This window comes from Stegostoma tigrinum, chromosome 38 (genome assembly GCF_030684315.1).
Source record: "Stegostoma tigrinum isolate sSteTig4 chromosome 38, sSteTig4.hap1, whole genome shotgun sequence".
NCBI lineage: Eukaryota > Metazoa > Chordata > Chondrichthyes > Orectolobiformes > Stegostomatidae > Stegostoma > Stegostoma tigrinum.
This window is the reverse complement of record NC_081391.1, coordinates 9,709,418-9,724,007: the sequence shown is the minus strand read 5'-3', so window position 1 is coordinate 9,724,007 and position 14,590 is coordinate 9,709,418. Positions and strand designations below refer to the sequence as shown.

Below are 14,590 nucleotides of genomic sequence, written 5' to 3'. Positions count from 1 at the left end.
CAGAGGGGCTGAAACAGACGGGAAGAAAAGAGTGCGAGAAACAGGGGGCCTGAAACAAACTGTGAGAAACAAAGGGGCTGAAACAGATTATGAGAAAAAGAGCGTGAGAAACAGCGGGGCTGAAACAGCGTGTGAGAAACAGAGGTGCTGAAACAAAGGGGCTAAAACAGTGCGAGAAAAGGAGTGAGATAACAGAGGGGCTGAAACACAGCAGCCGAAACAATGTGTGAGAAACTGAGTGTGAGAAACAGTGGAGCAGAAACAGAGGGGTAGAAACAGTGGGGCAGAAACAGAGGGCCTGAAACAGAGTTCAAGTTGCAAAAGAAAATAAGGAATTAACATTTTAATGGTGTCTGTTAAATCCATTGTCGATTGTCAGAGAAAAAAAAACCCAACTGGTTTGCTCATGCCCTTTAGGGGTGGAAACTGCTGTCCTTACCTGATCTGGGCCTACATGTGACTCCAGACCCACAGTAATGTGGCTGGTTCTTAACTGATCTCTGGGCAATCAATGCTGCCTAACCAGCAACGCCCTCATCCTGTGAATGAATAAAGGGGAAAAAGCAGCCTTTAACATCCACTTAATCATGGTTCCATTCATGGGACACAAACATTTCTGGCTGGCCAGCATTTATTGTCATCCCCTTTTGCCTTTGAACAGAGAGGCTCTGTAAGCCATTTCAGAGGGCAGTTGACAGTCAACCACATTGCTGTGAGCCTGGAGTCACGTGTAGGCCAGACCAGGTAAGCATGGCAGATTTCCCTCCTTGAAGTGCACCAGTGAGCCAGAAGGGACTTTCTGATGATAAGTGTCAGTTGAGTCTTAATTCTTGACTTTTAAGAAATTTAATTCAAATTCCACCATCTGCTGTGGCAGGGTTCGAACCTGGGTCCTCAAGGTATTAGCTGGATTGTTGGAGTGATAATATTGCAACAGCTCCCCTGGGCCATCCTCTACTGTGTAGCACATTCAGTCTGTGTAAGAAAATATAACATCTAACTTAATTGTAGTTCCTGCAGTTAGGGGGCAGAAAATATGCAAATATGCTAACTCGCCAAATTCCGGTTAATGTAAATTAACAGAATCTTCCAGATTTTTATTCCATTTCAGTTCTAATTCCACTCAGAGACTAACAGAGTTAAGTAAAAAGGATGTAACAATTTTATACAACATTGAAGGCAAGGCAGCAGAAGAGATAATATCCTCTGACATTAGTGAACACCAAACAAAGGGCTTTAAGATTAAACCTAATCTGTTGAGGGGTGACCCCCAGTTGCCCAAAAGGGTGATAGAAGCAGACTCAATGGCGCCTTTCAACAGAAAATTGTGCTGAAAAATGACATAGAAACAAGGAAAAGTAGGCCATTCAGCCCCTCACACCCACTCTACCGTTTAGTATGATCATGGTTGATTTCAATGCCATGTTCCTGTTTTCTCCCCGTTCCCCTTGATGTCTTTAAATTCTTACAAAACATTTCTTGGGTAAATCACCTGTAAATTTGCAGCGCTTTGGAGAAAGAGTAGGGGGCAGCTCACTGACGCTTAGGGGCAATTGGGGAAGGGCAATACACGCTGGGCCCGCCCAGTGATGCCCGCATCCCACAAATGAATACAAAGAGAAAAAAGGAAGGCTCTAATCGGCTCGCTGTTCCACAGCCATCATGCTGGGCTGTTCCTGCGATATATTTCATATACCTGGTGAAATATACAACCCGGGGGTCAGTGGGCTCAAGGAGATTCTGATTGGGAGTCAATATTCTGGTAGATGTTCCAAACCATCGCTTTGTGATGGATTTGGGATAAGCAGAGGAAGGGGACACAGGATGGGATAGCCTCCTGCTTCTTTCAGTGTCTTCAATCTTTTAAGAAATCCTTTCTGCTGTTGAAGCACTGACGCCTCAATCTACCTTATTTTCCATTTCCTTTTTGACCAACCGCCTCAGCAGCCTTCATTGTCAGAACAAGCCACAAAGCTACCGGTCTCACCTCGAAACACACCAACCCAAGAGATCTTGCGCAGACCTTGTTTTGCTGTCACACCATTAGATCAGTCTTTGTCATGACATTGCTGAACGCTAGTGACTCATATCAGACCTCCTCAGAACTGCTCTCCTCATAGAAGATCTCCTGGATCCAGATGCCAGATAGCAAAAGGTGACTATACATTTCTTGTTTTTCTCTCTATTTCACTCTACGCTGTGTCTGAAACCCAAGACTGCAAACTAATCCCCTCGTTTAGAGAGGTAAACTGTCTGCTGTTGGATAGATCGCTCAGTTAGTCATCAGTGGCCCGCATTAGTGCAAGGTATAGTAATTTTAGATCAATGATACAAGAAAGGCAGTGTTACTGTGCATAACATATTGTTCATATATTATTTTATCAGAGGAAAAGTATAATTAACAACTGCAACTCAGACCCAGAACTACGAAACTAATGTAATATTGGCTTTAATCATTGAACAGATACATATATATAGTTATATGCACACACAGACACGCACATTCACAGACATAAGTTTCAATATTTATCTACCTGTTGTGTTTAAAGTTTTAAATTCGATTTCTTCTACACACATACGCTTGCACACACACACACACACACACACACAGACACACACGGACACACACGGGCACACACACACGGACACAGATATATACACATACTCGACCACTCTCACACAATGACACGCAAACATTCACTCACTCACACACATACTGACAAGCATGCACACATACACTTGACCGTGCTCAACACAGTCCCTATACACACACACACACACACACACACACACACACACACTCACCCACTCTCATACACCCACACAAACAAACACTGGCCCGATCTCTTACACCCACACACAGACACAAACACTTGCCCACGGTCACTCACCCACACAAATATGTAAAGACTCGCCCACTCTCACACACCGACACGTACAGGCACACACGAACCAATATTCAATGGGCAGTGTCTTTGAGGTAGACAATGCTGTGGGGTAGCAAAGGAGGCCGCTGTATGGGGACAGGTTCGATGGTTACTCTGTATCCAATTTGAAATCATTTGCATTTGAATAAAGTGGGACATTCTCCTACTTGAAACGAACTGGAGTAAGATCAGGACAGGAGGTTGGGGGGTGGAAATCAAACCCATTGCTATCGAGATAGAGTTGGACTGCTGTCCTCAATGCAGAGAAGGCTGAGGAGCAATCTGAGATAAGAACCCATTGAACAAGTATTTAGATGTGCACTTGAAACACCATAGCATGCAAAGCTAGAGGCCAAGTGCAGGCAATAGAACAGATGGATGTTTGATGAGCAGCATAGGTGGAATGGGCTGTAGAGCCTTTTTACATACAGCAGAAGTTCTAACACTCTCTGGCTCCGGCTCGTGTGTCAACCAAACTTGACTGAAACTCAACCTAACTGTTCCTGAAATGAGTGAGCTTTGTGGCTAATCAATCTGCTGCTTTACTCAAGTTTATTAACTACATTCTGATCAGAATCTGCTACTGTGTAGAGTTTGCTAAGAGTGACCCAGGATCTGTAATTCTTTGCTTTTGCTGCTGGGTGATGCGGAATGCCAGGAGTGTGGCTTTCCAGTGCTGTGGGCCACAATTGTCTCTTGTGTGGAGGAGTTTATATTGTGCTTGGACAATGCCTGCGCTGCAGGCCTTAATGCAAATGCTGATGGAGGGCTTATATAGTGCAGAGACAGTGTCCCTATCTCTGAGGCAGAAGGCCTGGGTTGAAAAGCCCTACCTAATCCACGAAGATAACAAGGTGTAGAGCTGGGTGAACACAGCAGGCCAAGCAGCATCAGAGGAGCAGGAAGGCTGACATTTCGGGCCTGGACCTTTCTTCAGATAGAAGAAGGGCCCAAACCTGAAACGTCAGCCTTCCAGCTCCTCTGATGCTGCTTGGCCTGCTGTGTTCATCCAGCTCTACAGTTTGTTGTCTCGGATTCTCCAGCATCTGCAGTTCCTGCTAGCACACTGTATGATTGAATTGTTGGCAGAATGTTCCAAATGGGAAGTGAGATGAAATGTGGAGCTTTTGGGATCAGGACTGTTTGACCACAGAAAGTGTTGCAAGTTATTTCTACTGACGATTAGAAAAGGGATTTGGACAGGTGCAGGGAAGTGAGAGACTTACAAGTTGCAGCTAAAAAACAACAGTACGAACCTCATCACAAAATCTCTTTTAAAGATTTGGCACAGTCATGATGGGCCAAATGGTCTCCTTCCAGGCCAGAAGTTGCTTTGATTGATGCCTGGTCTGCGTGCCAGACTTGGCATTGATAAGCTGTTATTTCAGGTGTATCTCGAAAACTGTGAAAGTCGAGTTGGCATACAGCAGGCAATGTGAGCCAGTCTGGTCGGACTCATCCACATTTTTGTTCCTAGGGCAGTGTATATCGTGTACTAAATGCACTCCAGTTATTGGCCAAGGCTACTTAGACAACACCTTCCAAACCCACAACTTCTACCATCTAGAAGGACAAATGTAAATAGATAAAATGGTTTGCCTGCAAGTTCCCCTCCAAGCCATTCACCATCCTGACTTGGAAATATATCCCTGTTCCTTCAGCTTCACTGCGTCGCAATTCTAGAATTCTCTCCATAATAGCATTGTGGATCGCCCTACAGCACAGGGTCTGCAGCAGTTTAAAAAGGCAACTCACCACTACCTTCTGAAGGGAATGGACAATATATGCTGGCCCAGTCCCTGGCGTCTCCCCCCTCCCATATTGACCCCCATTCATTTGTTGCTGCTGCATGTGATCATGTGTGACCTTTTATTCTCCACACGAAGGTCATTATATTTTATCAACCAATATCTCCTGGTCTGGGAAGCAAGATTCCTGAAATTCCCACAGAGCCTTCTCAAAACAGTTTTGTAAATTCCGCATAGAATTCCAACGGTGCAGAAAGAGACCATTTGACTTATTGTGTTTGCACTGACCCTCTGAAGAGCATTCCACTCAAACCTGGCCCTCTACACTATCCCCATAACCCTGCATTTACCATGGCTAACCTGCCCAGCCTGCACACCTCTGGGCACTATAACATGGCCAACCCACCTAGCCTGCATATCTGTAGACACTATGGGATAATTTAGCGTGGCCAGTTCACCTCACCTGCACATCTTTGGGCTGTGGGAGGAAACTGGAGCACCCGGAGGAAACCCACGCAGACACGGGGAGAATGTGCAAACTCTGCTCAGACAGTCACCCGAGGCTGGAATTGAACCCAGGTCCCTGCCACTGTGAGGCAGCAGTGCTAACCACTGAGGCACCGCGCTGCCCTCAATGGATGTCGGCAAAGTGTGCTCCATCTTGCGTTGGGAATTCAGTCTCCTCAGCTGTTTCAGGGTCGGGGTGGGTGGTGTGTGTTTGAGGATGTTGCCAGCACAGGTGGCATTCAATGTGTCAGGATCACTTTGACTGGCATGCCAATTTTCAGATTGAACGGAAGCCTTAACAGGAGAATGCTTGCCATTTCGGGTAAACAATAGTAGCAGCAGGAATGATCACACACTCACACATGATGTTGGCTGCAGTAACCCCGATGGCGCCCGGCCATTCGACTTCCTTACGATCAAAAAGGGGCTGCACTGTGCTTCAGGCTGCAAGGCTGGTGTGGTCTCTGTCCGTTGCTTTACCTTCTTATTCACTTCATTCCAAACAAATCTCAAAATAAGGCCAAGACTGTTCTTTTTCTCAATTTCACTGGTGGGACGTGGGCATCGCTGGGTGGGCTGGCATTTGTTGCCCGCCCCTAGTTGCCCTTGAGAAGATGGCTTTGTCCAAGTGCACAGAGAAACATCATGCCTCTTTACTGCCCATCCACCTTTAAGAGAGAGAGAGAGCGAGAGAGAGAGAGAGAGATAAAGGAACAGAAGTGGTTGATGGTGGAGGAACGTGACATCATTGGGCTAGTAATCCTGAGATGCCAGTCTGTTGCTGCACAGGTAAAAGCTCAAATCCCAATATGGCAGCTGATTGGGTTTAACTTCAGTTGGCATGAAGTTAGATGCAATGATGGTGACCACAAAGTCATCCTCAATTGTCCTGCGGGCCCCAGCTAATGTCCTTTGGAGAAGGTCCTTCCCTTTCCAAAGTTGGCCTATACGTGACTCTAGACCTACAGCAAACAATCCCCTCAATTTGAGAGTAACTCGGGATGGGTGCAAGATGCCAGCCTTTCCAGCACAGTGGCACCCCATGAAGGAGAAAATGTAAGTCATTTAGCCTGAAATTAAAATCGCCGGAAGTCGCAGCGGGTCAGGCAGTGTCTGTGGACAGAAGGCGAAGTTTCAGAAAGTTTCAAGTATAGATGACTTTTCATCAGAGCTGGTGAAAAGTCATCTCTAGACTTGAAAGGTTAGCTTGCTGTCTCTTCATGGATGCTGCCTGACCTACTGGTGATCTCCAGCATTTTTTTTTTTGATTTCAGTACGACATCTGCACTCTGAAGTCCTTTAGCCTCCTTATTTCACTATACAATTGGATCATGGCTTAAATAGAACGGAAGCCCATCTGAGTTCTGTGTTCGCTAAGCTCCTCTGCGTAGCAACATCAGCCAGCCTCTCCAGCTTCAAGAGATTTTATTTTTAATAAAGAGAAGCCTTCAGATTTCAACGTCTGAAAAAGTATTTCCTGGCATTTCCCCTGAGCAGTCTGTCTCTCGTTTTCAAACTCAACAAATGTTGCCCTGAGCTCCAGATGAGAAAGATCTGCAACATTTACCCTTGCCCCATTCCTTTCACCATCACCTTCTCGTGGGCAACTAGGGGCAGGCTATAACTACAGGCCCGGTCAGCGATGCCCACGTTCCATGAGTGAATTTAAAAAAAGAACAATCTTGACCTTATTTTGACATTCACTGGAAAGAAGCAAATAGGAAGACAAAGTAACAGATTTCTCAGCAGTTACACTGAAGGGATAATTGCAGGCACATTGCAATAACAATATGGGGAGGTGATGGCCTAGTGGTATTATCGCTGGACTATTACCCCAGAGACCCAGGTATTATTCCGGGGATTCAGGTTCAAATCCTGCCACAGCAGATGGTGGGATTAAGCAATCCAATGATGACCATTCTCAGTTGTCAGGAAAACCCATCAGGTTCACTAATTCACCAGAAGGGTCCTCAGGCAGTACCTTCCAACCTCAAAACCACCTCCAACTAGAAGGACAATGGCAGCCGTTATGGGGGAACACACTCTCTACAAGATCCCTGTCCAAGCCACTCACCATCCTGACTTGGAAATATATCGCCGTTCCTTCACTGTCACTGTGTCGAAGTCTGGGAATTCCCTCCCTAACGGCATTATGGGTCAACCCACAGCAGGTGATCTGCAGCAGTTCAAGGAGGCAGCTCACCGCCACCTTCTCAAGGGGCAAATAGAGATGGGCAATAAAGGCTGGCCAGCCAGCGATGCCCAAATCCCACAAATGAATTAAAAAAACCGATGTCCTTTAGGGAAGGAAACTGCCATCCTTTATCTGGTCTGGCCTACACGTGCCTCCAGGCCCACAGCAAGGTGGTTGACTCTTAACTGCCCTCTGGCCTATTAGGGATGGGCAAATGTCCTCATCCTGTGATGAATGAGGGGAGGAAAATGTTACTCATCATAGTGACGCAGAACAAAAAGATAATTGTAAAGACGCCTGGGGTGGTTACCTTGGCAACAAATGAGGGCATGGCCAGAAATAGCACGGCTCGGGGTCAAGTAACCCTACCATTTCAATAATGGCATTGTCAAATGTGTTGGTCAAAAGCAGAATTGTACCCTTTAGTCCCAGGGTGAACCTTCGTCTTTGGGAGTTGATGATTCCTCTCATGGATATTGGTGAACGCAAATGCCAAGAGTACAATCATAGAAAAATCATTTGAAGTGAAAAGCGTTTCCCTTTAGTTTTCAGTGGTGATTAGCTTGTGAGCTGTATAAATACTGCAGGGAGGTGCTTTGGGGTAGGGGTGATGGAAGCTGATTGGCCGAGGATGAAGGATCACTCGATCCGATCCAGTTGATTTGCCTTCCAGTCGGTGCAGAAAGTCACAGCAGCGATCAGCGATGGTGGGAGAGTGTACGTTTGAGGTGTGGAGGTTTATGGCATTAGATGCCCAGGAATGCTTCAAATGGAATCAACGGTCACGCCCACCCCGAAGCCAGTCGTCACATTTTTACCCATTAATACGCTGCCCGTCACCCTTCCGAACCACATCCGAAATTACCAACTTTCAAAAGGAAGTGGGTTTCATGACATTGGCTGATGACACGTCACTGATATACTCTCTCACTCAGCAGCTACACTCGTTCAGGCACTGGAATTACAAGAAACCTGACCAAAAATAGATAAAGGCAGGAGCAAGCGGTAGATTTGTCAATTCCGCAAAGAGTAAAGCTTTGATGCTTAAGTTTCTTTTTATGCGGTTCTTGCAGGTTTTTGGTTCTGGTTCCAGCTACCAGAATCCACAGTGATTCTTCATCCAAAGCCATTACCTTTTGCATTTCATAAAATGCCTACGACAGTGAAAGAAAGCCATTCAGCCCTATAGGGTCCAGCTCTGAAGAGCACTCCACCCAATTCCTGTAACCTTGCATTTCCCATGGCTAATCCACCAGACTTGCACGTCTCTGGGCAGTTTAGCATGACCAATGCACCCTAACCAGCACATCTCTGGACTGTGAGAGGAAACTATTGCACCCGGAGGAAACCCACACAGACACGGGGAAAATGTGCAAACTCCACACAGACAGTCGCCTGAGGGTGGGATCAAGCCCAGGCCCCTGGTGCCTTGAGGCAGCAGGGCTAACCACTGACCATTCTGCCATCCTGCACTGGCGTCCTTTGCACCGGGAAGTCATATATCCAAATCAGTTGCCTGGTTTCCATGATAACCAACTGCTTACAGTAATTCACTTCCCTAAAGCTCCTTAAACACCTCCTGCTGCCCTCTACCCCATTGCACCGCGCCTCCCCAATCCACGATTGCCCCTTGCTGAACCCCCTTCATTGCAACAACAGCCTGCATTTATATAGCAACCTTTGCAGGGTAAGATCTCACAAGTGGCTTCATGGGAGTGGGGTGTCGTGATATCATTATCATATCATTTTCCCTGAAAGTACAAGGGCTCTAAAATAAGTGCAGGCCACTTAAAACATCACATGCTGATTGAAGTGTGCTACTGTTTGCAGCCAAACGGCTCTATATTAGAAACAAAAACCAGAAGTTGCTGGAAAAGCTCAGCAGGTCTGACAGCATCTGTGGAGAGAAATCAGAGTTAACATTTCAGGTCAAGTCACCCCACCTCAGAACTATTCTGAAGAAGGGTCACTGGCCCCAAAACATTAACTCTGATTTCTCTTCACAGATGCTGTCAGACCTGCTGAGCTTTTCCAGAAATTTGTATTTCCGTTTCGTACTTCCAGCATCTGCAGTTCTTTCGGTTTTTTTGTTTAGCTTAATATTGGCCCAGACACTGATGTGCCTGCAGCTGTAATCTGGAGCTGTAAAGAAAAGTCTGTTGAATCTTTCAATACCGCATCTAGCTTGTATGATACAGGATCTAACAGAAGTATTAACATATTTGGTTACAACCCCAACACCACAGATGCAGATTGAGCAGATATATCCTCTTGGCACCTACCCTGGCAAGTCCTATATGTTCAACAGTTATGAGCACAGCTGAGAGCTGATCCATTGCCCTATATTTGATTTACACGCCTGCCAATCAAACACAGCAAACCCAATCTTATCATCATCTACATGTTGGGCTGAAAACCTGACTTAAGGCTTCTATCGTCCTCCCAACGTAACCACCAGCTCTGCCAGATACTGACTCAGGTTGGGCATCAGCCAGTTTAATTTAGGCCTGTGAATACAGCAAACCGTGAGGTAAAATCTCCGGGAGAGGACCGCTGAAAGCAGTTTGAAGAGCTCACCAGAGATTGCAAATAGTTGACCGATAAACTCTCCAGAAAGTTTATGTCTGGAAAAAACTGAGCAAATAGCACTTTTTATTGATGCAATCAATTTTATTGAGTTTGCAATCAACCTTTTTCATTGATAAATTGAACAATTTGCTGTCATTATTCCTTCAGATTGTGAATTGAATAAGGAGATTTTTAAGATAATTGTTGAAATGCTTCTCTTTCCCGTTTTATGTCTTCCTTTCCTCTCTCTTAATCTAATCCTTCCTTCCCTTTCTTTACTGCTGCACCAAATTAGACTGTGTTTCCCTCCTCAGTCGTGTCCCTCTTTCTTTCTGTGTGTCTCGCTGCTCAGGGAAAGATTTGCATTTGCACAGTGCCTTTCATGATCACTAGGTGTCCAAGATCCCGCTTAATAGCCATAATGATCGTAATGTTGCGATAATGAATGAAAGATAAAGGAGAGGATGCCAGGGAGAAATCCCCTGCTCTTCTTTATATAAGCACCTTGGGGTCTTTCAAATCCATCTGGGTGCTCAGGGTAATGCAGTATCTATCAGGACAATACTTGATCATTTTGCACTCTTATCCTGGAGTGGGACTTGAACCCACAAAAAACTGATTCCAAAGTAAGAGAGCTGCCAAAGCAACGGAGTCTTGGCACTGTTATTTACCAATGTCCGAAATACCCCCTTACCCTCCGTCATTATCAGCTCACACCTTCTAGCAAGTTAAGACACAATATGTTTTTGAACAAGCTCAGCAGTTAGCACTGCAGCCTCACAGCGCCAGGAACCCAGGTTCAATTCCACCCCTGGGTGACTGTCTGTGTGGAGTTTGCACATTCTCCCCATGTCTGAGTGGATTTTTTTCTGGGTGCTCCGGTTTCCTCTTCAGCCCAAAGATGCGCAGGCTATGGTGAATTGGCCGTGTTAAATTGCCCCATTGTGTTCAGGGATGTGTAGATTAGGAGGATGGGACTGGGTGGGATGCTCTGAGGGTCAGTGTGGATTTGTTGGGCCAAAGGGCCTGTTTCTGCACTGTAGGGGTTCTATGAATATAAAAATGTCTGAGACCAATCAAGTTCTGGTTGAAGAAATTTCCGATTCTTCTGAGAACGACTCTCCATCCTTCTGCTAATTGTCAACATTTTCACTGGCTGACAAAGCAACCTGAAACTGATACAGGAATCTACAGTCTTGCAAAATTTTAAAAGAGTATGGTATCGTTGAAAAAGCCCCATGAGATTTGCTGAAACCACAACACGTGGTCTCTATTAACTGCATAGTCTGCACTAGCAGATCCGGTTTAAAAAAAACAATTTCTGTCTTAAATGAAGCCAGTTTACATTATTTTTTCAACAGTTCATCGACTGAATGTCATTCTGACCCATTTCATGGTCCTTTTTTTTACTCTTGTGTCATCTCAAACGCACTGGCTCCTGTCACTGAACACAGACTGTGCATTAGCTGAGCTGGGTGTTTGCGTTATTCATCACGTAAATGCAGGTTTCCTCTGGTGGACATTTTATGAGAATGCATAGGGGGGCTAGAAATTTGCTCAGAAATCTGCCCACTGTGCTTGTAATGTCTGTTTACGTGAATTATGACAACGAGAGACCCTCGAGTTTGTGTTTTGTCTAAAACTCCGGGATCTCATTTGGAGATACATGCCCTCCATTTCTGCTTATTCAAACCCCTGAAGCACTTTCTACTCCTCCTTTAGATCTCGTCCTATTCTTCTAAACTCTCAGCCTAAACTGGCCAGGCTCTCTTCATATTTAAACCTTTCATTTTTGAGAAAATTACAGGCCCTACAGCCTACTTTTGCATCCTATTTGTGTCTCCTCCTATTTACTCCTTACAGTGTGGAAGCAGGCCACTTGGCTCATTGAGTCCACATTGTTCGTCTGAGCAGCATCCCAACCAGGCCCACCCTCCTATTCGCTCCCTGTAACCCAGCATTTCCCATAGCTGGCCCACCTAGCCTGCACACTTTGGGTTAATTTCAGTACAGTCAATCCAGCCCAACCTGCACATCTTTGGACTGTGGAAGGAAATCAGAGCACCCAGAAGGAACCCGCACGGACACAGGGAGAATGTGCAAACTCCACACCAGACAGTAACCCGAGGGTGGGATTGAACCCAGGTCCCTGGATCTGTGAGGCAGCAGTGCTAACCACTGAGCCACCATTCCACCCTCTAGCTTCCTCTAGCTCTATCAACATGTCCCTACATCCCTTTGATGCACACATACATATGAAGCTTCCCCTTAAATGAAATATTCTGTTCAACCTCACAGATCCAGGGACCTGGGTTCAATCCCACCCTCGGGTTACTGTCTGGTGTGGAGTTTGCACATTCTCCCTGTGTCCATGCGGGTTCCTTCTGGGTGCTCTGATTTCCTTCCACAGTCCAAAGATGTGCAGGTTGGGCTGGATTGACTGTACTGAAATTAACCCAAATAGGCGAATAGGAGGGTGGGCCTCTATGACATTAACTGCTCAGGTTTCCCCAGAATAGGCTTATTAATGTCCATTTTATATTTACGGCTCCTCTAGCAAGTAGAAACATCTCTTGAGATAACGAAGTGTGGAGCTGGATGAACACAGCAGGCCAAGCAGCACCTTAGGAGCAGAAAAGCTAACATTTCGGGCCTAGACGCCTTCATCAGAGAAGGGTCTAGGCCCGAAACATCAGCTTTCCTGCTCCTCTGACGCTACTTGGCCTGCTGTATTCACCCAACTCCACACCGTGTTATCTCGGATTCCCCAGCATCTGCAGTTCCTATTATCTCTGAAACCTTTTCGGGAAGACAGTTTTCGGAAGACTCACGAATCTCTGAGGGAAAAGGACTGTTGCCTCATCAGTCTGTTTTAATCAGTCCCAATCTTAATGATAGGCCACAACAGATGAGGCAAATGGCCTTTTATTCCTAATTCATACAGTAAAGGAGCAAAATAGACCACTATGTTCTTATCCATTTTATAATGTCTCAAGTAATTCAGTAGCCCCCTCCATTAGGTTTTTTTTTAAACAACCTGTGGTTAGACCCCTCCCACCCCAGTTATAGTCTCTTCCATTGGGGAAAAGATACAAAAATTTGGAAGTATGCAGCAACAGATTAGAGAACAGCTTCTTCCCTGCTGCAACAAGCTGTAAAGCTGGATGACCACAACAGGCCAAGCAGCATCAGGGGAACAGGAAACTAATGTTTCATGTCTGGACCCTTAATCAGAAAAACTAAGGGTCCAGACCCGAAGCATCTGCTTTCCTGCTCCGCTGATGCTGCTTGGCCTGTTGTGTTCATCCAGCTTTACACTGTGTTATCTCAGATTCTCTAGCATTGGCAGTTCCTACTGTGTCCTCTCTGATGAAGGGTCTAGGCCCGAAACGGGAGCTCCTGAGATGCTGCTTGGCCTGCTGTGTTCATCCAGCTCCACACTTTGTTATCTCAGCTTCTTCCCTGCTGTTTTCAGACCTCTCATATTACCATTGATCTTTCTCCACACCTTCTCTGTAGCTGTAGCACTATATTATGCATTTTGTTTTATTACCTCTGATGGGCTAACATAAGGTATGATTTGTCTGGTTAGCATGCAAAACAATACTTTTCACTGTATCTCAGTACATGTTTACAATAATAAATCAAATCAAGACATTATTATACACCACAAGAGTGCGCGAAACATTGACCTCAGGACTCCTGGCTCAGAAGTAGGGCTACTGCTACAATTCTGCCTGCTGTCTCAATCTTGCCTGATTAACACAACCTGTTAAATCTTCATATCGTGCCCGGCAAATCTGTTCTTTATGCCTTCTATCATACAGCCTCCCAAGTAAAATAATCACACCATTTCATCATATCAAAGGGTTTCCCCCATAGTATTTTTCTGAGGGATATTACTGGATATCTTTGCACCATGTAAATATGTTCGTGTTAATTTTAGAAAGCGCAAGATTTAACATTGCATTTTGGAGGTTTAGTTTGTGGGGCAACCTGTGACCAGGATGCAAATTTCTTGCAAAAGAATTGCACTGAGTTTGAGAATTTTCATTTCCTCCTGTTTGTGCTCACGCATATTTGCATATTGCTGAACACAAAGTCTGTCGTGACCAAGTGCAATCGGGCCACAATTCTAAAAAGGTGACCTTTTACAAAAATGCATGCTTTTAAAACCATTCCCTGATAAATTCGAGAACGATGCGTTGGCGCCATTTCATTAATGCGGCACCGAATGAGTTTATCAGAAAAGAAAGAGCAGCAGCTTCCATTCGAAACAAATGCGAAGGAATGCTGGAGAAGGCCAGCAGGGTCCGGCAGTGATTGCGAAGAGAGAAACAGAATTAATGTTTCAAGTCCAATGTAAAAGGAGCTCCAATGATCCCAGGGGGAGGTGATGGCCAAGTGATGCTATTGCTGGGTTATTAATCCAGAAAACCATGCAATGATCTGGGGACCTGAGTTCAACTGCTGCTATCGCAGTAGGATGTAATTTGGATCCACTAAGAGTCTGAAGGTAGGGGACGGGGAAGACCCTTCTGTTTCACTGATGCCCTTTAAGGAAGGAAACTGCCATCCTTACCTGCTCTTGCTTCCATAAAACTCCAGACCCAAAGCTTCAACTTCGCTTTTACCTGCTCTCTGGT

General features: G+C 45.4%; 1 protein-coding gene and 1 pseudogene across 1 annotated transcript in view; one reads left to right on the top strand and one right to left on the bottom strand.

The window, feature by feature from the left end:
- Window positions 1-9,712, bottom strand: part of LOC125447010 (cytochrome P450 2J2-like) — a 74,392-nt pseudogene extending 64,680 nt beyond the window's left edge.
- LOC125446968 (interleukin-2 receptor subunit beta-like) overlaps window positions 2,099-14,590 on the top strand; it is a 94,897-nt gene continuing 82,405 nt past the window's right edge. The window contains exon 1 of the mRNA XM_059640457.1: window positions 2,099-2,155. The gene's annotated coding sequence lies outside the window, so the exon portion shown is untranslated. The remainder of the gene's footprint in view (window positions 2,156-14,590) is intronic.